The sequence below is a fragment of the Protopterus annectens genome, chromosome 13.part0 (assembly GCF_019279795.1).
Source record: "Protopterus annectens isolate FY-2018-M chromosome 13.part0, PAN1.0, whole genome shotgun sequence".
Classification (NCBI taxonomy): domain Eukaryota; kingdom Metazoa; phylum Chordata; order Ceratodontiformes; family Protopteridae; genus Protopterus; species Protopterus annectens.
Window position 1 is genome coordinate 764,893,310 of NC_056747.1, and position 15,051 is coordinate 764,908,360.

Consider the following 15,051-nt stretch of genomic DNA (forward strand, 5'->3'; position numbering starts at 1 on the left):
TGTCCCTTCTGGTAACATATTCCTGTCCTTTCATATGTTTTTCCTACAGTTTGACTATGGCAGCTGTGCGGAAACACTGTATAATGTGCTTCTATGGTGACCAGGACTATGGAATTGCTGACTGGAATATCCCAATTTTACCCAGAGAATCCAGAGAGTATAAAATAAGAGCTTTATTGGGCTCTGCCACTGGATTTATCTAGACATCAACGCAGGTGGTTATTGTCTCAGTAATGAAACCATCTCTTGCCACTACTGGTTTGTAGAGAGGATCACAGATATTCTTATAGGGTTTTGGGATCCCAGAAAAGTTTGGTATTTTGGGGTGGTGGGTGACCAAAAAGTCAAAAAACTTGACATCTAGTAAATCATCCTCATGTAGCGTTCTTAGTTGCTCTCTCAAATTATTATAAGCAACATTCACTGTGTTAAAATCATATTTAGTGTAAAACCTGTTACTGTCAAGCATGGTCTCAATCTTGCAGTTATAAGCAGCTGTATTTGTGACTAGGATGACTCGCCCTTATCCTTCTTCATGATTCTGCAAGTCTTCTCTCTGCTCAGATTTGTTTTAGAGCAGCCAATTCCTCTTTGCAAATGTTGTATAACTTCTTCCAAGTGGTTTACCAAGGCCTTGTAGATATCAGCTTTGCATCTGTTCTCATACGCAATCAGGGTGGGTTGCATTGAGGGACAGACGTCGCTAGGCTTTTTCCATTTTATACCATTGTTATTTCTGTCAGTGTTGCTTCCATCCTTATTTTTATCACTGAAAAATTATTCAATTTCCTCACATACAGTTAAACATCTATCACAGTTTCCACAAAGTTACTACTGTTAAAAGGTATAAAAGTCAGACCCTTACCTAAGATTTCTTGCTCTAGGTGAGTCAACGGTTTTGTTGAGTGGTTCCAGACCTTAGTCCTATTTTGTTATTCTGGTAGGTCCCATCTATTGTGTTGATCGCTCCAAGTCCCTCAGCTCCCTGGCCCCTTTCCAGGACTTGTTGATCCCTCCAAATTCCTCAGCTCCCTGACCCCTTTCCAGGACCTTTTCAAGCTCTTCAAGTCCCTCACACATACTTTTCTGCTTGTTGTCTTTTAGTCATCTCACCTCGAGCTGCCTGACAGTTTGGGTGCATGGAAGGTGCCCTGAAGGTTTGGAAGCTGGCCGGCTGTTATATCCTTGGAAGGATGTAACTCTTATAGCCAAGACTACTGCAGCAGAAATCATTCAAACAGCTACTGTTATGGCAAGTTTTACTTACACAACTGTACTATCCCTTCCAAAAGAATGAAAATACATCTATTTTGCATGCTTACTTGCAGGGAGCCCTGGAACAAAACTTGTCTAGTTGTTTTGAAAGGAAGCAAACAGATCTACTTGAGGTGTTCCCCACGAGTGTATCAGTTCCTTGAATATCCTCTTGTTCATTTTCCATTCGTGAGGATCTGTCCACTTCCTGCTCAGTTTGTCTGCCACTATGTTTTGCTCTGACAGAATGTAAGATGCATGGAGGGTTAAGGGCTAAGGAAGGCTAGAGAGCTAACTCCCAAGCAATCATCGCCAGTCTACATAAGGGGGTATGACCTCATACCTTTCTGTTGTTTATATACTATGACTGATTTATTGTCTAATCACTTGGAGCGGTCCCAGGAACCAAAGGTGATAGAGTGACTTCAAGGGATTTATCACAGCCAACATGATATGCTTTATCTTTCTGAAGGATTTCATAGCCCTTGCACTTTTATCCCTCTGGAAATATGACATGTTTGTGGTGACAGACTGGATTGGTGTTTTTAGGAGAGAAGGAGAGGGCTGGGTTCAATTGAATTTGTTGTCTCCACTAAAGCAGTTCCCTTTTTATAAAGCCCAAAACAGGAATAGGATACACCAGAGAATACAAATGCTGGGTCCATATGTTTTTTTTTTTTTTTAGAAACCACTGTATCTTTCGCATGTATAAATTACAGCCTTCTAGCTCCAGACCTCTTCCTAACTACACCCTTGCTTCGGATTCGTCTAGCCCTCACTCTGAAAAACACCCCAATCCCCCCCAAAAAAAAAATCTCTCTTCAACCTGTATCAACTGCCTATATCAAAAAACTTCTTCAGTACCTAATGCCATGCTCTCCATCTGCTGACAACTTGCCGCCATACTTCCTAAAAATAGCCGCCTGTTCCACTGTGTACCCCATATCTATTCTGATAAAATCGCTCACTGACTGAATTTACTATTCCATCTACCTGGAAAATATTCTATACTATCCCCATCCATAAAGGAGAAAAATCTACAGAAATTTCCAATTTTAGGCCTATAGCTATTCCTCTCCACTCTCGAAAATCATGGAAAAATGTGTCCATGCACAATTATTATGCCACCTATTATTAGAAAACCTTTTAACACCTACTCAGCATGGTTTTCGACCGAACCATAGTACCTCACCGCTCTCACTGCTTTTACCAATTTAGTTGCACAATACAGAGACAATAACAAACTAGTCTCTTGCCTATTCCTGGACTTATCCAAGGCATCTGATACTGTGTCTCATCCATTGCTCATTTCTAAACTAACATAACTTAATCTGTCCCCATCCACTATCTCTTGGTTCAGCAGCTACCTGTCCAATAGGCAACAATCTGTCAGGTGGCCATCTACACTGTCCCCTCCTCTGCCAGTCACCACAGGTGTGCCCCAAGGCTCCATCTTAGGACCTCTTCTATTCAACATTTTTATTAACAATCTTTATAAATCCTGCCCCAACTCAACTCTCATCCAATATGTGGACAATTCTACAGTCATCACCTCCTCTGATTATTTCTCAGACCTGCTTTCCAATACCCAGCAAACTTTCACAAATATAGAGACCTGGATAACTAATAACCAGCTAATACTCAATGCTAAGAAAACTAAACTACTTCTATTTCTGCCTAAATCACACTCTCATAACACCTCAGCCTTCACTATTACCTCGTTAGACAACACCATCAATGTTGAATCCCATACCAAACTACTAGGGGTCATAATTGATGATAAACTAAAGTTCAACCTTCATATAAATTACTGTATCAAAAATACTAACCAAAAGCTTGGCTTACTATACCGTAACAAAAGATATCTCACACCAGAGGCAAAATGGTTACTCTCTCTTGCTTATCTCCTACCTTGTCTCTTCTATGGCTCTCACATCCTCACTAACCTACAGGCAACACTACTGAATAAGATGAAAAATACAAATCACAAAATAGCTAGATTTTCCGCCAACACAACCTAAATCCCATCACTGTTTGGCTTTGAAAACACTGAACTGGCTTGAGTTCCACAATCAACTTCTTTTCTATCAACTTAATATTATCCACTCCATCCTCTACAAATCCTCCTTCTGTCCTAACATTTCCAACATCTTAAATTAGTACCTCTCAACCAGAAAACTTAGAAGCACCAAACAAAACCTCCTTGACATCTATAAACCTAAAAAATCAATTGTTGAAACCCTCTACAACTATCTTTCCTCCATCCACTGGAACAAGTTACCTTTAACAATCAAATCTATTACGCAGTGCCTCTCATTTAAAATTGCCCTAAAAGTCCTCTTTACAAATACCTGGACTTGCTCCTGTGTACAACCACCGTGAAATTAATCACCCGGCCCTCTTTGCATACATCCCCTTCTCAATTTGTATGTATTTCTCACTACAGAACTCTAACTCCTAATACCTTTTTCACTCAGTTTCCCCACTACTTATATTTACCTCCCTCCCTTCTTTTCCCACTTAGCTTACTCCCCTTTCTCAGATTTCACTTGATTCTAACTACTACTCTCCTCTCTTATTTACAAATTTAAAAAAAAACTCTTAATTTCCCTTTTTTATCAATTAGCCTTAATTTTCCCTCTTTTATCCATAGCCAGACTTTCTCTATCACCTGCTCCCTCTATCAACTTCCCCTCTGCTTCTGATTACTGATGTACATGCTTTTGCCTGTCAGAACCAAGATTTGATATACAATACCTCTATACTCTCTTCTTAAACTCTGAGTTAATTGTCATGACTTTCCCTCTATATGGTGAAGTCCTTATGTATTCGAGATAAATGAAAGACTAACATTTGGTTTTGTTGCCTTTTTTGTAAATAACACCTTTAAACTCTGATGTATTGTGAATCCAAGCATTATAATGCATGTTTATATTAACTCATGCATACTGTAGTTTGTAAACATTTTTTATGGTGTATGTAATACTTTGTGGAGCTTTTCTCCCCGGGCCTCTGCTAAAAAAGGGTGCAAGCTCAGTCAGACATTCCCGGTCAACAAATGTCAAATAACTAAATAAATGTGTAATCTGGCAACAGCTATCATGAGAATCATAGAAGCCACAAACCCTAGGATCCAGAGAAATTCTCTTGCAGAAGTCTGGTACGGATTGGAAAGGTTCAAGAAAAATTCCTGATAGAAATCCACCTTCCAACTTGTCTTGTGTTAAAAGAGGCCTTTTGAAGAGAAGACTCTACAAGGTATTCCAGAAACACAATTCTGTGAGAGGGCTTTTTGTGAGATAGAGTTAAGGGAGACTTTCAATATTTATTTGGAAGCCCAGATTGGTCAAGAGACATACCATGAGAGACAATCACCATGTTAATGCCTCATGACATTTGCATAAAGACACTGCAAAGATAAGCAAGTTATCTAAATAAGGAAAGATATGAATGCCATTCAATCTGCAATAAGCTATGACTGGGGATAGGCATTTTGTGAATACCCTTAGAGTTGCAATTAAACCAAAAAGTAAGGCAGAGAAATCATGACCACACCTAGAAACAGGGAATCTTAAAAATGTCCTGAATCCTATGGCTATGATATGGTACTAAGCATCTTTTAGGTCTAAAGTTACCAAATAACTTGTGCAGAATGAGAGGCAACAGATTCTGTAAAGTCAACATTTTGAAGTTTGGAACTTTCCCATAAAGGCCTAGAACTGAAAGATCTAGTACTGGTCTCCAAGAGGCCTCTTTCATTCATACCGGAAAAATTCTGGAGTAGAAGTCTATACCCCTTAGACTTAAAGTCACTGATTCTAATACTCCTTGAGTGTGTAAAAACTAAAAAGCCTGATGAAAACATTCTCTTTCATTTTGAGGGTGGGAAGGTATTCTCCTGAAAGGAGGTTTTGTATCCATTGCCATCTGCAGCACTTCACACCAGTTTTAAAACCCAGGAGTCAGAAACAATCTTATGCCAAAGAAGAATGCTGAGGGCCAGTTCTGAAAAGACTCTTGTTTTTTTATTATTACCCTCTGGTCATCTTTTTTGCATTTTATTTGCTACATGGAATATCTTAGAAACTCCTTGAATTAATTCCCCTCTTTCATCATCATGTTGTTTGGAAACCTGGGTAACAGAAGAGCCAAACAATACCTCCTTATCTAAAGTAGAATCCAAAATTTCAGCCTTTACCTCATCAGCAAACTTCTGGTTATGTACCGAAGCAAGCTTTCTCAACACTGTAGCAGCAGCAGTGACTCCAAACACATTATCTGCACTATCACATACACTCGTCAAAGCACGTTTAGATACCTGAGAAAAGGCCAAAACAGTTTGGTTTAGAAAAGAGCTTTCTAACTGGAAAGAGTGGAAGCCAATTCCCTCATGCTGTCCATAAGACATTGCACAAATTTCCACATGTATGCTTGATAATTCAGAATTTTGATGGCTAAAGTGGAAGAAGAAAACATTCTTTTAGCTATACTGTCTAACACTTTACCCTCCTTATCACCAGAAGGAGGACTGGTATCGGGCACCAGTCTGTTGCCAGTATAAGACACAGTGAAAATGGCAGCAGTTCTGACCTAACGTGAGAGAAAAGAAATTAGCCTGAGGTACCTTATACAGCTTACCTGTTTTTTTAAGGATTGATGGCAGTGTATCAGAATGACCACAGACAGCATTCAAGACATCCTCCAGGGCTGGCAATATAGAAAGGTTGGGACTGGAATGAGGTATATTCATTTGTAACATATCATAATACCACCTCAGTTCAGGGAAGCATCTATTTATTCGCATAAAAGTACCTCATTCTTCCTGGTTTTCCTCAAAAATCAGAGAATTGGACTTGTGAATTTGTTGGAGAAGAAGCCCTATCTTGTCAAAATCAGAATCACAAGACCCTGTTTCCTCAGGAATATTTTGACAGTGAATGCCCATCTGTAAAGGCTACTGCATGCCAGTATTTACTGCCTGTAATGCCTGTCTATCCAAGGTAAGAAACTCATATTTTTATAGTAATAACTTCAACAGAAGAACAATGTTTAACTTTTTATTCGTAACAGGAGTTCCAGCAGAAGAGGACCAACAGGAAGGAGGGACATCTGACTGGCCTGATAATCCCTTAACCCAATTACCTTGAGAAATCTCCCAGAGCATCTCCAGAATCCATAAGATAGCTCTCCCGTGACCATAACAGACACTAGAACAGTTAAAGAGGAAACAGCTGACTCTCAGCTCATGCTGGCTGAGAATTCTACAACAGACAAAGCCAGAGAGGAAAGTGAGTGGTCTGAGGAACAACCAATGGCCACTGCAGATTCATCTATCAGCTGAGGCATAGACTGAGTCCACAATAATGGCAAAGACTCCTTGGTAAGTGATTTTTTTCTTTCTAGGTATTGAGGGAGAAGAGACAGGTGGACTGGAGTTTGTATCCATGCTGAAACTGGGTAAAAAGCACCAAAAGAAGAAAGTGTTGCTGGAGTGTGTCAGTTGAAGGGAAAGTTTTCACTGACTGTTCATAAGCAGCAAATGTCACTCACACCACTTTCTCAATCCCTTAGGTTATAAAAAATAAAATAGAACAAAATGCCCCTATTAGTACTGTTCAAAGAGTTGTGCACACACTGACAGAATCAAAATGTCAGGCAGGTTGTCACATGTTAAGCATAAACATTAAACTGATGGACAATTTGCCACCTCATCCTCCGTAAACATTTCTGTCTAACAAAATTTAAGGTTTACACACGCTGTATGCATTTTTGCACAAAATTAGCCCCAAATCTAATAAACATTCTAAACCCAATCAATGGTCCCTGACAGGAAACTTTCTACATTGTGAAAAAAATTGGTTTCTTCAAGGGGAAATACTGTTCTTGATATAAATAAAAACAGATAAATTGCTAATTTTCTTAAAAAGGCAATAATATCGAAGTGGAAGAGTTCCCCAAAAGGAACTTATCTGTCAGAAATTAACCTTTAGGCAAACTGCTGCTCCTGAGAAGTTCAAGCACTTCTTCTTTTCGAGATGGCAAGAAAGTACTGAAGAAAGCTACTGCTGATTTCCCTCCATGGGATTAGTGATTTAGCAGCTAGTGAAGGAGTTGGAGTAGGAGAGCCAGAGCTTATTGAAGCTGGCCAGTTGTCGTTTCCAGAGTGGGAAATGACCTATATTGCCCAAGGGCTACCGCAGCAGTGGGAATGCTGAACATTGGTCTAATAATATATATTTTAAGAAAACATAATATTAATATTTGTCAAGGTTATTCACTTTATCCAATATTAAAATATTGTAACTTAATTCTACAGTTGAAAGAAAAGGAAGTAGAGTACAGGGAAATATAAGGAAAGTGGGAAGAAGTGAGAAGGAAAACTTAAGAATTTAAGGAAACTGTAAGAAAAGGGAATCATTGTGGAGAAGTGGAGGTGAAATAGCAGAACTGTGCAAGTGGCTTGTGATTTGTGCTTAAGATTTCTATAAGTCAGATGTCAGCATAGTAAGCGATGAATGGTTGTATTTTAAAATACTCTGGAATTTGGACCTTTGATACTAATTATCTTCGACTCTGTCCTTTATTATGCATAAAAGAGTTTAAGATTTACATCAGCTCCATCAAGAGAACTTTCATTCATCCCATTATAAATGCAGTCATTGACTTACAGGAGTTCTGTGAAAAGATGTTATTTCCAAGGTATACACCACCTTAAGAAGATTCAAAAATACTACAGCTGAATATCTCTCCATTAATGCAATGAAATTCAAACAGCTTTCTAAGTTTATAAAAGCAATGTTTAAAAGCTGCCCCTGATTTTGGGACTTTTATCCCCTTTAATTTTTAGCTTTGTCCAAAACTGTACTGCTAAAAAATTGAGAGGTATGTGGCAAAGTACTAGAGTTTGCATTTCCACAAGTATTCAAACAAGTTTCATTTGAGTTTCAACAGTTCAGGTTTCACACACAGCTCTCAACCACCCATCTCCAAAATGTGGAAGACTACCATAAGCCCCTCAACCTTCCATCTCCAAAATGAGGAACACTACTTTTCATGAGGAGCAAATGGGCAAAATGAGGAACACTTACTAACAACTTACAGACAATTTCAGCTTGGAAGCACACGTTATATTTAAAATGTGTTACTTTATAAGCACATGGTATGTTTAAAATGTGTTACTTTATACTTATAAAAAGTTATTTTAATGAATTAATATGATTCACTACTATTTACCAAATATCAGTTAAAAAACCCTTCTCACTGAATTTATAACAGACCCTTTTAGTATGGAACTAGGAGAAATATGGACTTTTTTTTTTTTTTTTTTTTTTTTAGACCTCAGATGAGGAATTTCCTTGTAATGAGTATAGCCAGCTTTAGGCACCAGTGAACCCTGCAGTCACTGGAGGCTACCTGGTTCTGTGTGGGCCCTCAACCACAGCAAGTTATCTTGATATTTTGTAGCATGTCTGTCAAACCCCAAAAATATATTAAAGAAATATTGTGTACTAAATAAACCAGGTGGGGGATATTTCTTATTTATATTGCCTTTAAAATTCAAATGCATGTCTGGTTATATCAACAGTGTTTTGTCAAATAAAAGGCTTCACTATTTAATTAAATATTTTGCCACTGACATATAGTGCCCTTAGTTTAGTTAAATCTTGCTGGTGGACATTCTCTTCACTAAAATTAACATCATAGCCAGCTTTAAGCACCTACAATACCTGTGTCTGCAAAGGTACCCCCCCCCTAATCATCCTCGACTGCATGCAGATCGCAGAAAAGCTGCTACTGGTTGGGGAAAAATGAGGAAAAAAATGTATTCATTTTCTGGTTTTAAACAGGGTTGCGATATGACCCTGGTTGGATAAAGCTGATAATTACACAATGAAGATGAGCAAAGTAAGCACTAGAAACTGGCAGCCTAGCATGAATGATCTCTGTGCGTATCTTGGAGTTTAAAAGAGCTGATGCTTACAATTTCAGGGACGGTTTATTTTTCAGGGAGTTTTATAAATACTGGCAGTTCACCAGATACTATAACTCAATTTCTTTGCTCAAGAATTCCTGGCTAAGCCAAAAATAATAGCAGGATAAAAGCTCAAAATCAGGAACAAGATTTAAATATTACTCTGATTCACTAAGAAAGTTAATAGAATACATTTTGCATCAATATGCATGTCTGGACAATAAGTATGAAACTCTGTTGTCTGGATTCAATGACTGTCTGTGATTGTGAATGATTTACCAGTAAATCAAACTTTTTATGAGGGACAGAGCAAAATAATAAGAAAAAATCAGGGACAGTCAGTGAAATCAGCGATCGTGACAGGTATGCATTACTCCTCACTGAGGTAAATAAAAGTGAATTACTCCTGCTGTTTGATGACTGCTAAACAACAATCGCTGATCTGGTATGGCAATACTAGTGTCATACAATGTATTATTTGCTAAAATGAGTGTAAAACAGTATGCCTGTGTGTATGTGTTGCGATGTAAGATTAACAAGCTAACTATTATTTATTTCTCTTTTTAGAACAAACATCATCAGCACTGCCCTTATGCTTGTTTGTTTTGGGGGGGGGTTTGCATTATATTTAAAAGTAACAAGCTGGCCACATTTTCTTTCATTTACCATCACAAACCGACCTTACATAGGATAGCTGGCTATCTTTGGTGGTTTGGCAAGAAGAGGATGTGTGAAAGCAACTATTCATTTCCACTATGGCGCAGTGAGTAGCACTGACATTTTACACTGCTTTGCTCTTGTTGAATTATTGGCTGTATGGAGTTTGCATGCCGTGTGTGGGTGTAAAAATATCACTGATTTTTTGTCTGTGCACACACAATATTGCCAGGATATATGGGTAGCATAAAACTGCAGTTAACAAGAAGTTATATTTCAAAAGCAAGGAAAAAAATATATTACAGAACTTTCAGGCACTTAGATCTTATAGGGGTCTGGTGGCCATCACACTCCAGACTGTATAAATGGATTATGACATGGACATGCCCTCAACTACACTCATTCCAAAACCAGCCCTGCTCAAATGTGTGTGTGTCTGTATATACCAAAGGTTGCTGTAAGTTGTTTGCGTGGAGGGCTGTGGACTGTGTGGTCATTGTTTCTTTTACTTTTCTCATAGACTGCAGAGGTATACAAAGAAGGTTATTATAGCTTGTGTAGGGGTAGTGTACTCTCTAGGAGCAATAAAGTGGCAATACATTACTGTAAGTATTTTTTTTCCTTCCTCACAATCACACATCAGACATTTATACAGCTGGCTGCCTTTGTGGGGGTAGAGCTTAGTGGGTGAGGAATGAGAAGTTATGCTATGTATATGTAAGTTAGCAGTCACTTGAAATATATGACTGTGGCCATTTGAATATCTGGTTTCATCCCAATCTAACACCAGAGGAATGCACAGGCAGCGACCGTCTTTTTTTGGGGGGGGGGGGTGTTAGGATTTCTGTAGCCTTGCAATAAAGTTTATTGTGAGCTTCAATTTTGTCAGCTTTGAACATTAGGTTTTCGGCATAACTTATGTCTTCCCTGAAAGAAGAAAAAAATAAGCCTGAATTTTTTTTTTAGTCATGATTTTTGTTCAGGCCACAATTAGATTAAAAGTTTGGGAAACGTTGTAAAGTGCATCCCAGAACAACGTTGTAAAGTGCATCCCAGAACATCTAAAGCTCTATGGCTACCGGGGTCCCCAGCTTAACTGAGTTATTTCCTAAGTGGTTATTACTTTGCTATCTTGGTCAGGAAAGGTGTGTTGAAAGCATGCAAGGAAAACTAAGGTGGGTCAGCACTACTGAATTTATTTACTCAATCATAATTTCAGTTCAAGCCATCATCAGAAGAAAAGGTTGTGTAAAAGGAAAAAAAAACAAAAAACTTTAAACTGCACTTCAGAATACATAAAGTCAAGTCTTCTTGAAAAAACCTGAAGACTATGGCAAAATGTGAGTAATGGAAGAAGAAAAAAAAAAAGCAATGTGCATTGTATGATGACCCAAGATGGGGGGGGCGGCACTGGAGAGAGTGTGTGTGTGTGTGGGGGGGGGATGCACGGAGAGTGTGTGTGTGTGTGTGTGTGTGTGTGTGTGTGTGGGGGGGCGGCGAGAGAGACTGTGTGTGTGAGGGAGGGGTAAAACACTTGGTAGTGTAAGTTAAGCCAACCTAATGTGGTACTCAGGCGTATCATAAAGCAACAGCAATGTAGCTACAGGCCAGTCTATGCATAGTGCTCCAAAAATATTACAGTATTAACATAAAACTTTCTTAGGAGGAGAGACCCTGGTAGAATGATACTTGGAGTGGAGGTAACACCGGACCGGCCCTAGTAACGAGGTACTTCAGGTATGAACATTCCCTCCCATAATGTTGAACAAGTGGGTAAAATGTGGAGTGGAACACGCACTAACTTGCTAACAAATTCGGCTAGAAAGTTCACAGTGGTAGTGATTAAAATATGTTACTCTATATTTGTATAATTTTTTGTTGAATAAATACAGTATAGTATTACTTACCAATACGTATATCAGTTTTTTTTTTTATTTTGATGTGCAACTGACTTCAACGTGGAGACTTTTCAGTCTCAAACCGAGGAGCGTTTCTCGTAATGAGGTACTCTTGAGTGGTATTCACATCAGTATCTCATAACTCACTTCTGCTCAATTTCGTTCTGCTTTCTCAATCCACTTGGAAAGGAGTAATGAAGTAGAAGGATGAACGTGTGGTGGTACAGTTAAGAACAGCGGACCCTGGAAGACAAAGTATCAAAACTTTGTATTTCCATAAGTGGGAGTGGGGGCATTGTCTTATGTTTCGAGGATTTCGACTTGGCAGTTTAGTCAAACATCACCTGCTTAAAATATATAGTCTGCGTTTTTAGTGCGCCCGCTTTGGGATACCGTCCATTTCTGTTGAGAGACTCGTGACGAACCTATCTGTATGATATTCAGCCAGCCGCTTGGTAAACACTTTTTGCTGTTTGATAAGTAAAGTAAACATTTCTAGGGTAGCGCTGTGAAACCAGGTATTATTTTCACTCGTTTCCACAGTAATTCCAACATGGAAAAGGGGTACGCTACAAACTTTAATTGCCCTACATGGTAATGTTTTGCACTTCTAATATATGTTTTACTTGAACTACGTAGAGTGAATTTTAGCTATTCCATATAACCAAAGTCTATGGCTAAAATTATTTCAAATGTATGAGCTCACTCCCCCCTCCATTTACGATAATGAAGAATATTAGGCCTCACCGGTGTTTTTTGCGTAGCTGTTCATTGTATTACGGCTCTAGCGTCCCAACTGCTGTAACATTAGACCGTTTTCCTCTTTCTCTCTCTTTTATTTTTTTGAATTTTTCCAAGTCTTTTGGGTTTTTAATACCATTACGGGAACGGGCCCTATTCCTAAATCAAAGTACGATTAAAGTTGATGAAATTAGTATTGTAGTTTGTATGGAGTTACAAACATGTATTGGTAACATATCTCAAGACGACTGTAGATTATTATAGCAATAACCCACGCCTGGGTGTGGGTAATGCTGGATTTACCCACGGTTGGCCAAACAAAGACAACCGTGGGTAAATCCAGCATTACCCACACCCAGGCGTTATTATATATTAATGACATTATTTAAGAAAAGAAATAATTACTTTTCTTAAATAATGGCATTGTATAATGCCTCTTTGCTGCCCTTCCGCAGCTGTCTGGTGTTCCGCAGCAGTTCTGATGTACTGCGCATGCCTATGCAGTACATCAGAGCTGTGGGCAAAAGCAACGGAGAACGCAAGATCTCCATTGCTTTTTACTGTCTCGCTATGTTAAATGAGTTTAACATAGCGAGACAGCTTTAAAATAAGCAACGGAGATCTCCGTTGCTTATTTTAAAGCTGTCTCGCTATCCGTTGCTTATTTTAAAGCTGTCTCGCTATGTTAAACTCATTTAACATAGCGAGACAGGTTTAAAAAAAAGCAACGGAGATCGCAAGATCTCCGTTGCTTTTTACACACTGTGTCGCTATGTTAAAGGAGTTTAACATAGCGAGACAGCTTTAAAAAAAGCAACGGAGATCTGCGTTGCTTTTTTTAAACCTGTGTCGCTATGTTAAACTCTTTTAACATAGCGAGACAGTGTTTTATACTAACGGAAAAAGTCCGGGCGACCGGACCTTTTTCCGTTAGTATATTGAGGGATTTACAACGGGCACGCTGGTTGGGCTGGGCAATCAGCGTGCACGTTTTAGAGGAGGCATTGTATAATTTTTTATAAGACCTGTTGCTCCTACTACTATTGGAACTGTCTGGGTATCTTCCACATTGCTCTTGTTTCTGCATGCAGATCCTGATATTTTATGACTTTCTGTCTCTCTGTACGCAAGACACTATAGTCACTGGGTGCGGAAATAAAGGATCAATGCTACTCTTGTCTTCTTTTCTTGGACCACTGGTTTTCTAGCATCTATATTGTTGGTAATGGATGATCCCATATAATGTAAACTTTTTCATTTTCTGTGATGTTTTGTGGCTCATGTTTCCAGTGTTTTAATAGAACAAAAACGGCAATAAAAGAAAGTCATATGGAACAAAGGATCATTTGTTGTTAAAGTCATAGTGGAGAACTGTAAAAAGGGGAAGAATCCTAGTATGGCTTAGATTGGCTACAAAAAGGCATTTGATAGTATCCCTCATTCACGGATAAAAGCGTGCTTAAAAATGTTACAGTGACCATGAAACAGTGACAGACCACTTTGGAATTAAGGACAAATTGTTATCCCAGAGAGAAAAATTAAAAGGGGGATATTGCAGGATGTCTCTCTGTCACCGTTACTGTTCTGTTTTGCCCTTAATCCATTAAGCTGTTTACTCAACAGTTTAGGCCATGGCTATAATCTGGCTCCTAGAAACTAACAAAGTGTAAAGATTTCTCCTCATCTGTTTCTTGATAATTTAAAACTGTATAGCTAATCAGATGAGGAACTGAAAGTACAACTGCAAGTTGTCAAAACTTTTTCAGATGATAGAATGTCATTTGGTCTTGATAAATGTGTTAAAGCAACCTTTAAATAAGGAAAACTGCAACGCCAGGAAAACATCAGTTTGGGACAAGAATGTGATACAAAAGAATTATGCAAGAAGGCGTGTATAAATATTTGGAAATTGATGAAGGATCAACAATAAAACATGAACAAATGCGAGTAAAACTTGGTAAGGAATACTTCAGAAGACTTAACTTAATCCTGAAAACAGCACTGACATCCATGAACAAAATCCAAGCTATAAACCAATTTGCTCTTCCTGTCCTAACTTGCAGTTTTGGAGTGATTGACATTGCCCCAAAACGTGATGGATGGATTAGATAGGAAAACAAGGATGCTTCATGCTCACCAAATGATTTATAACAATCAGTGCATACCAAGATTATATCTTCCCCGTTCCGAAGGAGGGATGGGCTTCCTTGAAATTGATTATATGTATAGATCTGCAGCTGTGGGACTTCACACATATCTGCTGACCTCACAAGACCCAAATGTAGTGAAAGTTTTGAAACATGAGAAGAATAAATCTAAGATGACTTCTCTGCTTAATCGAGCAGAAGCTTATTGGCCTCAAGCAGGAATGAAAATCAAACCAGAAGTAGATAAAAATCAGGTAGCAACTGAATGTGTCAAAAAGCAAAAAAAAAAAAAGAATATCTCCTCTCCAAAACCCAACATGGTTTTGAGCCATATCCCAGCACTACCTCCGCTCTGCTCTCCTTCACCAACACTATACTTCAT

General features: G+C 38.6%; 1 protein-coding gene across 4 annotated transcripts in view; it reads left to right on the plus strand.

The window, feature by feature from the left end:
- Window positions 1-15,051, plus strand: part of EFCAB5 (EF-hand calcium binding domain 5) — a 1,692,224-nt gene that overhangs the window by 33,731 nt on the left and 1,643,442 nt on the right. Inside the window, exon 1 of one of the 4 annotated variants that reach the window (XM_044054471.1) lies at window positions 11,411-11,620. The exons of 2 other annotated variants lie outside the window; for them this stretch is intronic. The gene's annotated coding sequence lies outside the window, so the exon portion shown is untranslated. Of the gene's footprint in view, window positions 1-11,410; window positions 11,621-11,796; window positions 12,237-15,051 lie in introns of those variants that run through there. One more of the 4 variants, XM_044054472.1, reaches the window with a different exon arrangement.